We start from the raw sequence: 14,717 nt of genomic DNA, 5'->3' as shown, positions 1-14,717 counted from the left end.
CCTAGTGTCAGCACCTGGTGCGAGGGAGGTGAGCTTGGTGTTTCATTATGAGAATATCTCCATGCTCAAGTCGGCTATAGTCCGCGAGGGACTTGTTGCCGGCACTGCTATGGTAAACACCACTCTGTAGTGGGACGTGTATTGCCTTCTTTTTCCCTTCTCTCTTCGTATAAGAGAAGAGGAAAACACAGCGGCTGTCTGAAGTGTTGGCCTGTATTGCTTTTCTCACGTTGTACAGTTTTTCAGTGGTAGCCGCATAGCTTGCTTCTGCGTTAGCTAATGGTTAGCGATAGCCGGGTTGAGCTAACTGTTAGCCAGTTAGCTGTTTAGCTACGACGTTAGCTGCTCGTTTTCGCTCGGCTGGGAACGTTAGCTTGATGCTATCAGTTAGCCTAGAGTTAGCTGTTAGCTTGTGCTACGACCATTGACATTAGCCGTGAGAATAGCAGGCCCTGGCACTCTGACTACGACATCATCTTTGACAGAAGATGTAGTCGGGCCTGCACCATGACAAGGCTCCGGCCATAGCTTCTTTTTGTCCCGCCAGCGAGAGGCCTTTCGTCAACGTGGAGACCTGTGTTGCGGCCTTTCGCCCTACGTTCCTTGGTGCAGGTAAGATGTCCATTGGACATTACCCCACTCTTCCTTCCTTCCCCTCCCGAATGTTTTGTTAACGATGTTTTTTTCCAGGCAAAACATATGTTACTTCACAACATTTGGAGATACGACATGTGCTGTGTGTGAATTGTCTTGGTCGTTTGTGTAGCTTGGGTAGCGTTGGCCAAAGCTGTGTGTGGCCTGGTGTCAGTACCTGGCTACTCTATTTGCAGTTAGCCTATTTAGCTGATGTCGGCCATTGGCTCCTTGCTACTTTGTTTTCTCTGGTATAGACCCTCTTCTCTTTGGATTTAAGTGTTGATCTTTGTCCTTTTGGATCTATGTATATTCATGTTGCCTTTGTGAAGTTCTTTTCCTTCTGTTTTGTTCTTCCATTAAAAGTTGAATATCCTTTAGGGGCTCATCTTTGCTTATCTCTCTCATACATGCTCTCTCTCTAACACACACGACACACAGACATGCTCTCTCTCTCTAACACACAAACACACATGCTCTCTCTCTCTCTCTCTCTCTCTCTCTCTCTTTCTAACACACACAGTCTGCCTATGGCGGCCTTTCTCGATGGCTAGGCTGTGCTCGCTGAGTCTGTACCTAGTCAAGGATCTTCAGTCACAGTGCTCAGGTATTCTGCCACTGTGTACTCTCTGTTTAGGGCCAAATAGCATTTCAATTTATTTCCAATGTGTCTCTCTCTCTCTCTCTCTCTCTCTCTCTCTCTCTCTCTCTCTCTCTCTGTACACTGTATATTGACTGTAGAACGGGAGCTCTCTCTCGCTCTCTCTCTTGCTATATGTTGACTGTATCATGCCCAGCCTCGGGCAGTGCTATTATTTAAGAATATGTTGACTGTATGAAAAAAAATAAGAAAAAAAAATTACCTTTTTCGCACAGGGCCTCGCATTTCTCCCAGGCGGCCCTGCATATAGGAATGATGTGTTAATGCCCGTCTGAACCTCACCCGCCCCGACCGTGTGCACTGGCAACCGCCTGTTGGGCGGATGAAACAAGCGTTTCCACTCTCACACCAGTAAGAGCTAATCACCACGACACGACCTCGCTGTTAGACTCAGGAAGCACCGTGACGCTCGTAAAACCAGAGTTTGTGGACGGTCCCCTCCTGGGAAAAATAGTAGGAGTCACATGTGTACACGGTGAAACTAGACAATATCCGACCGCCACCCTCGAACTAACATCCACCCGGGGAAAATGTACAACGACAGTAGCCGTAGTAGAGTGTTAATTGGTACCGACTGTGCATTGTTCTGAACGCTATGGGAGAGTTTGGCGGCCGAACGACATCTTCCCCCCAGAACAGTGACCACCACAGCACCGACCAGAGCCCGGGCATGAAGGACCCGGATGTGCGGGTTACATGAGGTGGATCCCCAGGATACTACCGACCCCCTGCCAGAGGGAGATTCCAGCCCTGTCAGCGAGGACAACGACGAGAAGGAGCCCGCGGCTGGCCCAGCGGAGAACAACACTCCACCGGTCGACAATGGAGGAGAGGAGTCACCACTCCACGACGCGGACGAGCCAGTCTGGGGAGACCTGTTCCCCGGAAATCCGAACGATGAAACCTCACCCTTACCACCACAACTGACTGGACTGGACGATTCAGCACCGCCCAGCTGGAGGATGAAAACCTGGCCCCAGTACTACGACAGGTAGCTGTGGTCGATGGTAAGAAGATGGATGTGGTAGGAGAGTTCATTTTTCCAAATTTTTCCATCAAAAAAACATTGTTATATCAAGTTGTGAAAAAAGGGGGGATAATTCACGAACTGTTGTTGATACCCCGACCACACATAAACACAGTGTTACGACTAGCACACTCTCACTTGCTAGGGGCTCACTTGGGGGTCGAGAAAACCCTAGACCGGATCAAGGCCAGATTTTCCTGGCCGGGGATGAAAAGAGCTATGGAGGATTACTGTCGGTCCTGCCCCGAATGTCAGCTGGTAGCTCCACGACCGACTGTGTGTAACCCGTTGATTTACCTGCCTATCATCTCTGTTCCCTTTAGCAGGATTGGGATCGACCATGTGGGACCCCTTCCCCGCAGCGGCAGGGGCCACCAATACATCCTGGTGATTATGGACTATGCCACCCGGTATTCCGAGGCCATCCCACTCCACACAATGGCCTCAAACAACTAATGTTGTTAATCACGAGAGTGGGTATTCCGGACGAAATTTTTACAGACCAAGGCACACCATTCATGTCTAGAGTAATGAAGGACTTGGCCGGGTTGTTAAAAATTACCCATCTCCGCACCTCAGTATATCATCCCCAGACCGATGGGTTAGTCGAGCGGTTTAACCGCACCCTGAAAAGCATGCTTAAGAAAGTGATGGAAGCTGATGGAAGGAAACTGGGACCAGCTTTTCCCCTACTTGATGTTTTCCATCTGGGAGGTTCCCCAGGCCTCCACAGGATACTCCCCCTTTGAACTTTTTTATGGGAGAAGGCCTCGAGGAATGCTAGATGCCGTCCCCACACAGGAGCTTGGTGGACCACGTGGAGGAGGTACCTGCAGCTAAATGTGGCGAAGATCAGGGAACTGGTGGTGGAGCTAGGGAGGAGGAGGAGTGCACCTGTGACCCCCGTTTCCATCAGGGGAGTCGATGTGGACATGGTTGAGGAGTACAAATACCTCTGTGTGCACATCGACAACAAACTGAACGGGTCAAAACAGGCAGAGGCACTGTACAAGAAGGGCCAGAGCCGACTCTACTTCCTCAGAAGGCTGAGATCATTCAATGTCCGTACAAGGATGTTGAGGATGTTCTATGAGTCGGTGGTGGCGGGCGCCTTCTTGTACGCTGTGACCTGCTGGGGCAGCGGACTGAGAGCAGGGGACACAAACAGGCTGGATAAGCTGGTCAGGAAGGCCAGTAGCGTAGTTGGGGTGGAGCTGGACTCCCTAGCGAGGGTGGCGGAGAGGAGGAGCCTTGCTAAGCTCCAGGCCATCAGGGAAAACCCCTCCCACCCACTATACACAGACTTGGCTGACAGGAGGAGCATGTTCAGTGCTAGGCTCACACTACCTAAATGCACCACTGAACGGCACAGGAAGTCCTTCATTCCAACAGCCATCAGACTATAGCAGCTATAGCATATACAATGCATCACTGTGCCTCACTGCATCACTGAGCACAGAGACAGTTACCATCTTAGCATTAGATGGGGAAATTGGGACTTGATTCGGGACATATAATACAAATAACACGTACTAGACTAAACTGTAGACACTAACACACAGGACGTACAACTAAGCATATTATTTGATAGTGAATGGAGGTTATGGTTCGAGACACACTGCAGATAACACACAGACCACTGGGAATACAGACAAGGTAAACGCATTAGTTGGGGAGGTTGGGACTTGATTCGGGACATATAATACAAATAACACGTACTAGACTAAACTGTAGACACTAGCACACATGACACAAATAGGATGACAGGGAACATGGGGAATCACATTCGGAGACCGGACCGGGAGATCTGGAAATGTACTAACATTATGAAAGATAAGAATTCAAATAAAATGTTGGACAATAATGGGGACATTGGAGAATCCCCATTGGGGATATCTACGTCGTTATAGGAGGGGCCCTCTCCAGGAGAGCCTTACCCCTCCAACCCGCCAACGGGGGTTAAACAGGGTTAAAAAGAATTACCTGGGAAGTGCCAATTGTCTTTAGTCTTCTTTTATATTATTTTCTTCTGAGTTATGTTAGAATAGCAGTTGCTTTAAATGTGCACATGGAAAAATATGAAGGACAAGAATTCAAAATGTTGGACATGAAGAGAGGCTTGGAGAATCTCCTTTGGGGGGTATCTCCGTCTCTGGGGGGGGGGGCTTCTCCAGTGGGAGGGCTGATCCCCCCCCAAACCGCCAACCCGGGGAAAGAGTGCTAACCATATAACCATTTATGTTTACTTAATTTTTTCTTATTGTGTTGTTAGTTTTTAGTATTTATTTTTCATAAATATATGCAGTGATGTCGGTGACATGGGAGGTACAGAGGTGGGCAGGCTGGGTTCAGTGGGGGGGGGGGGGTGTCGGGGGGAGGGGCCATCGTTCCGGCGGTTCGACCCGGGGGAGGGGGGGCCTTGCGTGTTGTGGGATTGGTGTGGGGGGGGGGGTTTCCTGGGGCCCTCGGCCGCCGTGGCCCTGTGGTCTGGTCACCGGGCCGGGGGGGCGGGGGGTCGGGGGATCATTGAGGCATGGTGCTTTGGCCTTTTGCTGGCCTGGGCTTGGGGTTCTCGTGGGCCGGGGGCCTGGCGGTCGGGCGGGGGCGGGTGGGAGCTCTGGGTGCTCGGCTCCGCGCATGGTGGACCAGGATATGGGGGTGTTCTGTTTCTCGGGGAGGAGGGCGGGAGGGAGGGGTTTCTCTCAGGGGGATCAGAGCGGCTGGGCTTTGCCCGGCGGGGTCCTGTGTGTTGGGGGGTCAGTGGGCATGGGGAGGGGCTCTCGGTGGCATGGGAAATAGCGGGCTATCCTTTCCTCTACTGGGCTGGCCCAATTGATTCAAGCGACCCGTGTCGCTGGGGGCCCGGCGACGCGCGCATCGGCCTGGGATATGGGGGGCTCCTATGGGCTTAACTCAGGGGGGGGGGGGGGGTGTCGGGGGAGGGGGACCATCGTTTCCGCGGTTTGGCCCGGGAGAGTGGCGTCTTGGATGTTGTGGGGTCGTCGGCCGCGGGGTGGGGTGCTGGGTGGCATGGGAGGTAGCAGGCTTGGCTCGGTGGGGGGGGATTACCACCCCTCGCCCCTCTACTGGGCCTGGCCCAATCAAATTCAAGGTACCTGTGTCGCTGAGTACTCTGCCCCGACGACTGAGACGGCCCTGGGATGTCAGGTCACAGCTGTCCTACCCAAAGAAATGTCACCTGGGCCTACAGGATGCTGACTACCTGGGTTACACCATCGGGAGGGGGTGTATCAGACCCCAAGCCGGCAAGGTCAAGGCCATCCGGAGCTGGCCCCGCCCCCAAACCAAAAAGCAGGTATGAACCTTCATAGGTGTAGCCAGCTATTATCTGCATTTTGTCCCCCACTTCTCTGCCCTAGCAGCTCCCCTGACCGACCTGACAAGGAATAAACTGCCAGACCAGGTCCTGTGGACAGAGGAGACGGAGAGAGCCTTTCAGCAGCTAAAGGACAAGCTATGTTCGGAACCAGTGCTAGTGACCCCCAACTTCAGCCAGCCTCTGCTGGTGCAGACAGATGCATCGGAGACTGGGGTGGGTGCTGTCCTATCGCAACTGAGAGAAGGTGAGGAACACCCAGTAATCTTCATCAGTCGCAAGTTACTACCCCAGGAGAAGAATTACTCCACGATTGAGAAGGAGTGCCTGGCGATAAAATGGGCCCTCGAGGAGTTCAAATACTATCCGCTGGGAACATGGTCTGCCCGAGGAGAACGGAGCTAAGGGGGGGGGGGGGTATGTGGTAGATATCATCCCTCGTCACATGGTTACGTGGAGGAAGGGCGATACTATTTCCACGGGCAGAGGAGTGAATTAAGGGGTTGATTGGGACTGATAGAATACACCTGTGCACCACGTGATCACCCACATCCCACACACACACACACACACAGAGGTAGTTGGAAGGAGAGGTGAGAGCGAGAAGGAGTTTGTGGTACTAGACCCTGGACTGGCTGAGATACCCCCCTGTGAAACTGACCCTGGACCGGAAGACAAACCTTGAGTATTGAACATTCCCTTTTTGTACGAGAGCCTGGAACGAGTTTTGACCCTGGACTGTATGTTGACTACTATATTGCCTATCGGACCTGTACTTTGGATCAATAAATATCACCTGTTTATTGAAATTGTGCTTGTGTGGACATTGGAATTGTTTGTTTTGGTCTGTGTCGAGCCTGAACATCACAAGGCTCATCACAATATATAGATACTGGACTGCATAGGACTGTGAAGCTCTGTATCCCCCCATGCTGCTTTGACACCTGAATTTCCCCAAGGGGATTAATAAAGGATCATCTTATCTTAGACCTCTACAGCCTCCCTAGTGCCTAGACCTCTACACTACCCAGCCTCCCTAGTGCTTAGACCTCTACACTACCCAGCCTCCCTTAGACCTCTACACTACCCAGCCTCCCTTAGACCTCTACACTACCCAGCCTCCCTAGTGCTTAGACCTCTACACTACCCAGCCTCCCTTAGACCTCTACACTACCCAGCCTCCCTTAGACCTCTACACTACCCAGCCTCCCTTAGACCTCTACACTACCCAGCCTCCCTAGTGCTTAGACCTCTACACTACCCAGCCTCCCTTAGACCTCTACACTACCCAGCCTCCCTAGTGCTTAGACCTCTACACTACCCAGCCTCCCTTAGACCTCTACACTACCCAGCCTCCCTAGTGCTTAGACCTCTACACTACCCAGCCTCCCTTAGACCTCTACACTACCCAGCCTCCCTTAGACCTCTACACTACCCAGCCTCCCTAGTGCTTATGTAACGGAGGTCCGTGAGTATATCCACAGGCACAGAAACAGGGGTGTTGACAAGTGACTGTGGAAGTAAGCGGGCTGCGAGTTAAACTCACTTCCCCATAACAGGGTTAATAGACGCATTGGTACAGTACTGATTCACTTCTTAGTGCAGCGGTCTATGTCGTCGCCCGTGGAGCGGGAGCTCCCCTGTTCGACTCCCCCTCGGGACATCAGCATTTAACATCAGAGTAGACTAGTACGATCTGTCACACTGGTGCCGCGTGACTCGGATGTTCTGAGGTGACGTGAGTTTAGGGAGGTGAGTGTAACAGAGGTCCGTGAGTATATCCACAGTCACAGAAACAGGGGCGTTGACAAGTGACTGTGGAAGTAAGCGGGCTGTGAGTTAAACTCACTTCCCCATAACAGGGTTAATAGACGCATTGGTACAGTACTTAGGAGTGTATTCACTTCTTAGTGCAGCGGTCTATGTCGTCGCCCGCGGAGCGGGAGCTCCCCTGTTCGACTCCCCCTCGGGACATCAGCATTTAACATCAGAGTAGACTAGTACCATCCGTCACACTTAGACCTCTACACTACCCAGCCTCCCCAGTGCTTAGACCTCTACACTACCCAGCCTCCCCAGTGCTTAGACCTCTACAGTCTACACTACCCAGCCTCCCTTAGACCTCTACACTACCCAGCCTCCCTTAGACCTCTACACTACCCAGCCTCCCCAGTGCTTAGACCTCTACACTACCCAGCCTCCCCAGTGCTTAGACCTCTACAGTCTACACTACCCAGCCTCCCTTAGACCTCTACACTACCCAGCCTCCCCAGTGCTTAGACCTCTACAGTCTACACTACCCAGCCTCCCTTAGACGTCTACACTACCCAGCCTCCCTAGTGCTTAGACCTCTACACTACCCAGACATCTGGCGTATTCTTGCTGTTGTGGAATGTGGGCAAGAATGTTTGGATCCTATGCCTAGCAGTGAAACATTGATGATGATGATGATGATGATGATGATGATGATGCTGATGATGACGTGGTCATTTTGTCTGCGGTCGTGTTGGTGGTAGTTCACAGGATGTTTCGGTTTTAGCAGATGTTGGAATTATTGTGTGTCCCAAGTGCTTTTTAATAATGATGATTCAGATTCAGATTCAGATTTCTTTATTCACCATATTGTACAGGTACAAATGGAACGTGATTTGACATTTCAGTGCATGATTGATTTTTTCACAAATAGGAACAACATAATAATAATAATGATAAATAAATAAGTGCAAAACAGGACGGAACAGTGAGACAACAATAAGACAGTAAAGTAAAGTGCAGTGGTGGGGGACATGGATACAGTGCAGCACAGTTCAAGTCCAGAGGTCCAGCCCTAGCAGCTCGCCATAGAGGGGGGGGGGAGCAGGGGGACACCTGACTCATTTACCAGGCAAGCTGCTGAGGGGAAGAAGCTAAGTCTATGGCGGGACTTTAATGTCTTGGGCAGCCGAAGCCACCTGCCGTGGGGGAGCATAATGAAGAGGCTGTGACCCGGGTGGGCGGGGTCTGCCATGATCTTCCTCGCCCTCCTCAAGGCCCTGGTGGAATGTAGGGCACTCGAGGGAGGGAAGGGCCATCATGATGATGATGATGATGATGATGATGATGATGTTGATGACGAAGACAATGAGACTAATGCTGATGACAACAGCGATGATGAGGATGGCAATAATGACAGATAATGAACACTGTTGATGTTGTGTGCAGACAGACAACAAGCAGCCTACCATCTTGAGAGAAGACAGAGCTGATAGTGGGAAAACTGATGATGATGATGATGATGATGATGATGATTGTGAACACTATAACTCAGAGACACCAAAGGCCATCAAGGGGAATGCATCAGAGGAACTGCATGCACCGCAGTCAATCCCATTATCTACCATCTAGCGCCACCTAGTGTTCAATGGCGATAACAATGCACCTGCGGCCTTAATTCAAAGACAATGAAGTGTGTGTAGTATTTGATGTATGTGTGTATTTTAAGTATCGGCAACAGGTTTAGGGTGATAATTCCACAGCTACAGATACCAACTACACGTTTTCAAGGCCATCTACACAGGCGAGGGCTTCCGGTGGCTTTCTAGAACTGCGCCAAACAGCCTGGCTCAGTAGCCTAATGTACCTGCAGTGTATGGAGAAAGTGCTGCTTTTTGTTCCTTTGAAACACAGGTTACTGTGTATTTCTAATTCTTACTTACTGACTAGACACTTTCTTTTAATAGACACATGTTGTAGCTTGTGTTTCCGGGCGTCATGTATTGTTGGTTAAAGGCCCAATCCGTAATTTTGACCATAGACATATCTGGGTGTATTCACATGATATGAGATATGATATGATACATTTATTTATATTGCGCCCCTCAACAAATAGTTACATCGGCCCGGGGCGCATCCCGGGAAAGAAAGAGAAACTAAAAAGACAGGAACAATACGAAAACAGAAAAAAATACATGCAGGCCAACCAAGCAGATACAGAACGGCTTCTCAGTTACAGTGGGTGACAATATTGTCACAAGGAAAGAAGATATTACCTACCTGGGTTCCATCCTAGAGGCAAATCTTTCCTGTGACAAAATGGCATCCAATGTAATAAAAAAAAGTCAACCAACGAACTCGATTCTTGTACCGGATCTCCTCACTGGTAAACAAGAATACCCTGAAGACTCTGGAAGGAGCACTCATTCAAGGGTACTACGACTATGCTTGCACCTCATGGTACCAAAGCACCTCAAAGGCGCTAAAAACAAAATTACAAACATCTCAAAACAAACTGGTCAGACTACTGCTTGACCTTACTCCTAGAACCCACCTCACCCCTGCCCACTTTGACAACCTAGGATGGCTTAGAGTAGACGACAGAGTACAGCAACTTGCAATGGGCCTGGTCTACAAGATACACTACACGACCAAGGTACCCATGTACATGTCAAAATACTTCCCAAAGGTCAGTGAATACCACGATCACAACACCAGAGGGAGCTCCACAAATCATGTTAAACCCAGATTCGGCTCAAACAAGGGACTAAACACGTTTCGCAATTATGCCACATCAATGTGGAACGCCCTACCCAAAGCTGTAAAGGAATGTGAATCACTACCCACTTTCAAAAACACTCTCAAAAAACACCTACGGGAGACTGCAATTCGAAACTGGCCCCTGTAAATGTCCTAACACAACCCCCTCCAATGTACAGTAAATTACCAAGTATGGTCTTGTCAATATTCCAATGTACAGTTTTGCTTATACAGTTGTACAGTGTCCCCCACCCACCCCTCCTACCCAACCTCCCCCCCACTCCTACCCAACCTCCCCCCCACCCACCCAACCACCTCCAATGTACAGTCCTCCCCACCCCCCCACACCTACCCAACCTCCTCCAATGTACAGTTTCTACGTCAAATGTATATACTCTTTTTTCTGGACTCTTTTCGTATCACAAACAGTACTGTATTTGCAAATCTGGTATGTCATAAATGTATAGATGTAGCAGTACTGTCTATCTGTATGTCATGTATGATATATGTTACGATGAATTGAAAATGGGGGACCCTGATGTAAACAAGACGAAAGTCTTTCTCTGGTCTGCATCCCCTTAACAATTGTATGTATTGAGCTGTACTGTACTGTACCCATTCTGCAATCTGTTAATAAAGTTTTCAATCAATCAATCAATCAATCAATCAATCAATCAATCAATCAATACACCAGTCATACTACAATACAAAACTAGCTCATGGATTATTTATGGCGAAAAGGTGGGTTTACTTTTGAGCATGGCCTTAAAGGTCCGTAGAGTGCTTGCAGATTTCAACTTGAGTGGGAGCTTGTAGGGTTTGATCTGTAATTAAAAATATGCTTTTGGATCTTTCTTAACCCGTTGTAAATCAGGATATAGGTTGTCTCCCTATGTTTACAAACATTACAAATGTAAACAAAACTTTTACATTCACAAAATACATCAAGTGACACTAAATTTAGCCTGTTGTAGTGTGAGTCCTTGTATTAAGAGCTCAATCAACTAGAATCTTTATTACTATATATATCCACATCTGTCTGTACATACATAGTTGCATAATAAATCCTTTTTACATAATTATATATGTGTAGATACTATATCTATATTTGTATATCCCTTACCTGCATTATTATTATTACTCTTACTAGTTAAGCTGCTGGCCAGTATGACTAACTACCATAGTGTCTTTATACCTGTATCACTGTACACATTGATACTACAACTCTGTACAGTATACATCTGATAGCAGTATTACTCAGTAGTACTAATTTATATATCTTATACCCAGTTTACTTTCACTATTGCACTTTACTGCTACATTTGCACTCTGATCGGATGCCAAACTTATTTTCGTTGCACTGTACTTGTGCTGTATAATGACTGATTGATTGATAACTTTATTAACAGATTGCAGAATGGGTACAATACAGTACAGCTCAATACTAACAACTGCTAAGAGGATGAAGACCAGAAAAATACTTTCGTCTTGTTTACATAAGGGTCCTCCATTTTCAATTCATCAAGACATTTATGACATACAAGACATACAAATATACGGTACTGTGTAAGAAAAAGATATCATAAAAAAATATACATCCGAAGGGGAAGAAACTGTACATTGGAGGGGGTTGGGTGGGTGGGGGCGGATTTTGACATTTACCGGTGCCAGTTTCTAATTGCAGCCACCCATAGGTGCTCTTTTAGAGCGGTTTAGAAGGAGGGTAGGGATTCACATTCCTTCCGGCTGTGGGTAGGGCGTTCCACATTATTGAGGCATAATTGCGAAACGTGTTTTGTTTGTGCCTAATCTGGGTCGAATGTGATTTGTGGAACTCCCTCTGGTGTTGTGGTCGTGGACTTCACTGACCTTTAGGAAGTATTTCGACAGGTACATGGGTATCTTAGTGGTGTAGTGTAGACCATGCCCATTGCAAGTTGCTGTACTCTGTCGTCTACTCTAAGCCATCCTAGATTGTCAAAATGGGCAGGGGTAAGGTGGGTTTTAGGAGTAAGGCCAAGCAGTAGTCTGATCAGTTTGTTTTGTGATGTTTGTAGCCGTGTTTTTAGGGCCTTTGAGGTGCTTTGGTACCATGAGGTGCAGGCATAGTCGTAGAACCCTTGAATGAGTGCTCCTGTTAGAGTCTTAAGGTATTCTTGTTTACCAGATAGGAGATCCGGTACAATAATCTTGTTCGTTGGTTGACTTTTCTGATTACATTGGTTGCCATTTTGTCACAGGAAAGATTTGCCTCTATAGGATGGAACCCAGGTAGGTAATTTCATCTTTCCTTGTGACAATATTGTCACCCACTGTAACTGAGAAGCCGTTGGCCTTGCTGAGTTTGCTATTTGATCCAAAGAGAATGGACTCTGTTTTACCCAGGTGTAATGATAGTTTGTTATCAGCGAGCCAGGTGCAGATTCTGCTGAGGGCTTTTTCAACCTGCAACTTGTCCCTGTCAGAGACCAGCAGGGCAGAGTCATCCCCGAACAGGAACAAGTTGCAGTCACAAGCTGATGACATGTCATTTAATCTAATCTAATCTTTTTGGCAGCAGGGTTACTCATTTGTTTACGTTTGGATCACTGATTTGGGCTTTTAATTATCTGCAGCTTTGTTGGCAATAAATCACTCAACGGTGTGTTTGTGTAAACTTGATATAATGTACGTGTTGCACGCAACTTTAGCCCAACCTTTAACAATGCCGAAAGGTGTGTTTTTGTTTACAGAGAGAGAGAGGAGAGGTGGGTGCTTGATGTAATTTATGTTCTCAGACGCACCTTTAACGTTAAAGCAACAACCGACTATACGGAAAAGGACAAACAGACATCTGTAGTCAATTATGTTTTGAATATGCAAAACGACGGGGAAAGTCATACTCATCTGAAGAGTGAGTCCCTGCTATAGTAGGTATTTGCACATAATCTCCTGCGCGCCTTATCGGAGGCAAATTGAAATAGAAATAATTGAAATACTTGAAATATATTTATATTTTTTGACTGTATATTTCAGAATGTACATATACAGTATCTCAAGTTTCAAGTTCAAGTTTTGTTTTATTTGTCACACATAAGGTAGGCTACATTGATTGATTGAACATTTTATTAACAGATTGCAGAATGGGTACAATACAGTACAGCTCAATACACACAATTGTTAAGGGGATGCAGACCAGAGAAATACTTTAGTCTTGTTTACACCAGGGTCCCCCATTTTCAATCCATCATAACATATATGACATACATGACATACAGATAGACAGTACTGCTACATCTATAGACATGTATGACATACCAGATCTACAGTACTGTTTGTGATACAAAAAGGGTCTAAAAAAGAGAGTATACATTTGAGGGGGAAGAAACTGTACATTGGAGGAGGTTGGGTGGGGTGGGGGGGGGGGACTGTTTCATTGGAGGTGGTTGGGTGGGGTGGGGGGGGGGGGGTAACTGTACATTACATTGAAATGCTTGGTTTTATGAGCCTCGATCCTGAGATTGTGCTTCATACAGTAACAAAAAGTTAAAAGAATAAAGACAAAACACTATACAAAATATTATACAATATACAAAGTACAAACTAAAGTACAAAATGCAAACAATGAATGAAGTACAGAATGCAGCTTTTTTCCTTTTCTTTTTTTATACAAAAATGCTCAAATGAGTGACTGTGTATTCTTATTTTTGTCTACCTAAATGTTTATTGTGAGCGATCTGTGGTGCTGAATTTCCTTCGGGATTAATAAAATATTCCTAGTCTATTCTATTCGTTGCATAGGCGTCCCGACGGCCTGTCGAACCATGGAGACTTGGCTCCTAACTTGTTCGCTCCCAGCCACTGGGGTCACATTGGCGTGACGTGACAAGGCAAGCTGAGCTCTTCGTCCGGAGTCGTTGCTTCCATGCAGAGTGGATGATCCAGCACAGCGCAGAGGCACGGCACGGCACACCGCTGTAAGTAAACACACGCTTGTGCACAATTTAATTATTATTTCTAAGCATGTTGATTACTTCTAACGAGTGATATTCCTATCTGTGTTTCGCTTGTTGCATCAAATTATGTATCTTGTTTGCCACATTTGGCCAAAGAACACAAACCACACTAACCTTCTTACTGTCTTCTATCATGCACTCTTCCTACTATACTAATAATGTCTAGTAGTCTACTATGCACTCAAGTTTCAACACTTTGATGAACATTGTTACTCAGCTGAAAGAAGTGTACCATTCCTGTAAATGTAAATGTTTGGCAAAACCTCGTGTGCTTGCGAAGTTAGTAAAATCCCGCACGGCTTTTAATTTTTTTATTTTATAATGTGGCTTTTGTTTATCTTATTGTTAAATTATATTCGTGGTCGTCATGTTCTTTAGTTTTGACACTAATGTCGAATTAACTGATTGTACCCTAGTTTATGATAGAGCAGCTCTGATCAGGTGCAAGTCCTCTGCATGGTTTCCCCCCTACACTGCACTCACTGTCAAGGCACTGAAACGAGATCTTGTTACAGTCCCAGTAAATAGACATACGACCAACACTTTCCTTTG

At 47.2% G+C, this 14,717-nt stretch overlaps 1 protein-coding gene across 1 annotated transcript in view; it reads left to right on the top strand.

Moving 5' to 3' along the window:
- Window positions 1-14,064: 14,064 nt before the first annotated feature.
- plekhg7 (pleckstrin homology domain containing, family G (with RhoGef domain) member 7) overlaps window positions 14,065-14,717 on the top strand; it is a 54,280-nt gene continuing 53,627 nt past the window's right edge. The window contains exon 1 of the mRNA XM_084334947.1: window positions 14,065-14,126. The gene's annotated coding sequence lies outside the window, so the exon portion shown is untranslated. The remainder of the gene's footprint in view (window positions 14,127-14,717) is intronic.

The sequence above is a fragment of the Notolepis coatsorum genome (genome assembly GCF_963971535.1).
Source record: "Notolepis coatsorum genome assembly, chromosome: 18".
NCBI classification, from domain to species: Eukaryota; Metazoa; Chordata; class Actinopteri; order Aulopiformes; family Paralepididae; genus Notolepis; species Notolepis coatsorum.
This window is presented reverse-complemented; position numbering and strand designations above follow the sequence as displayed.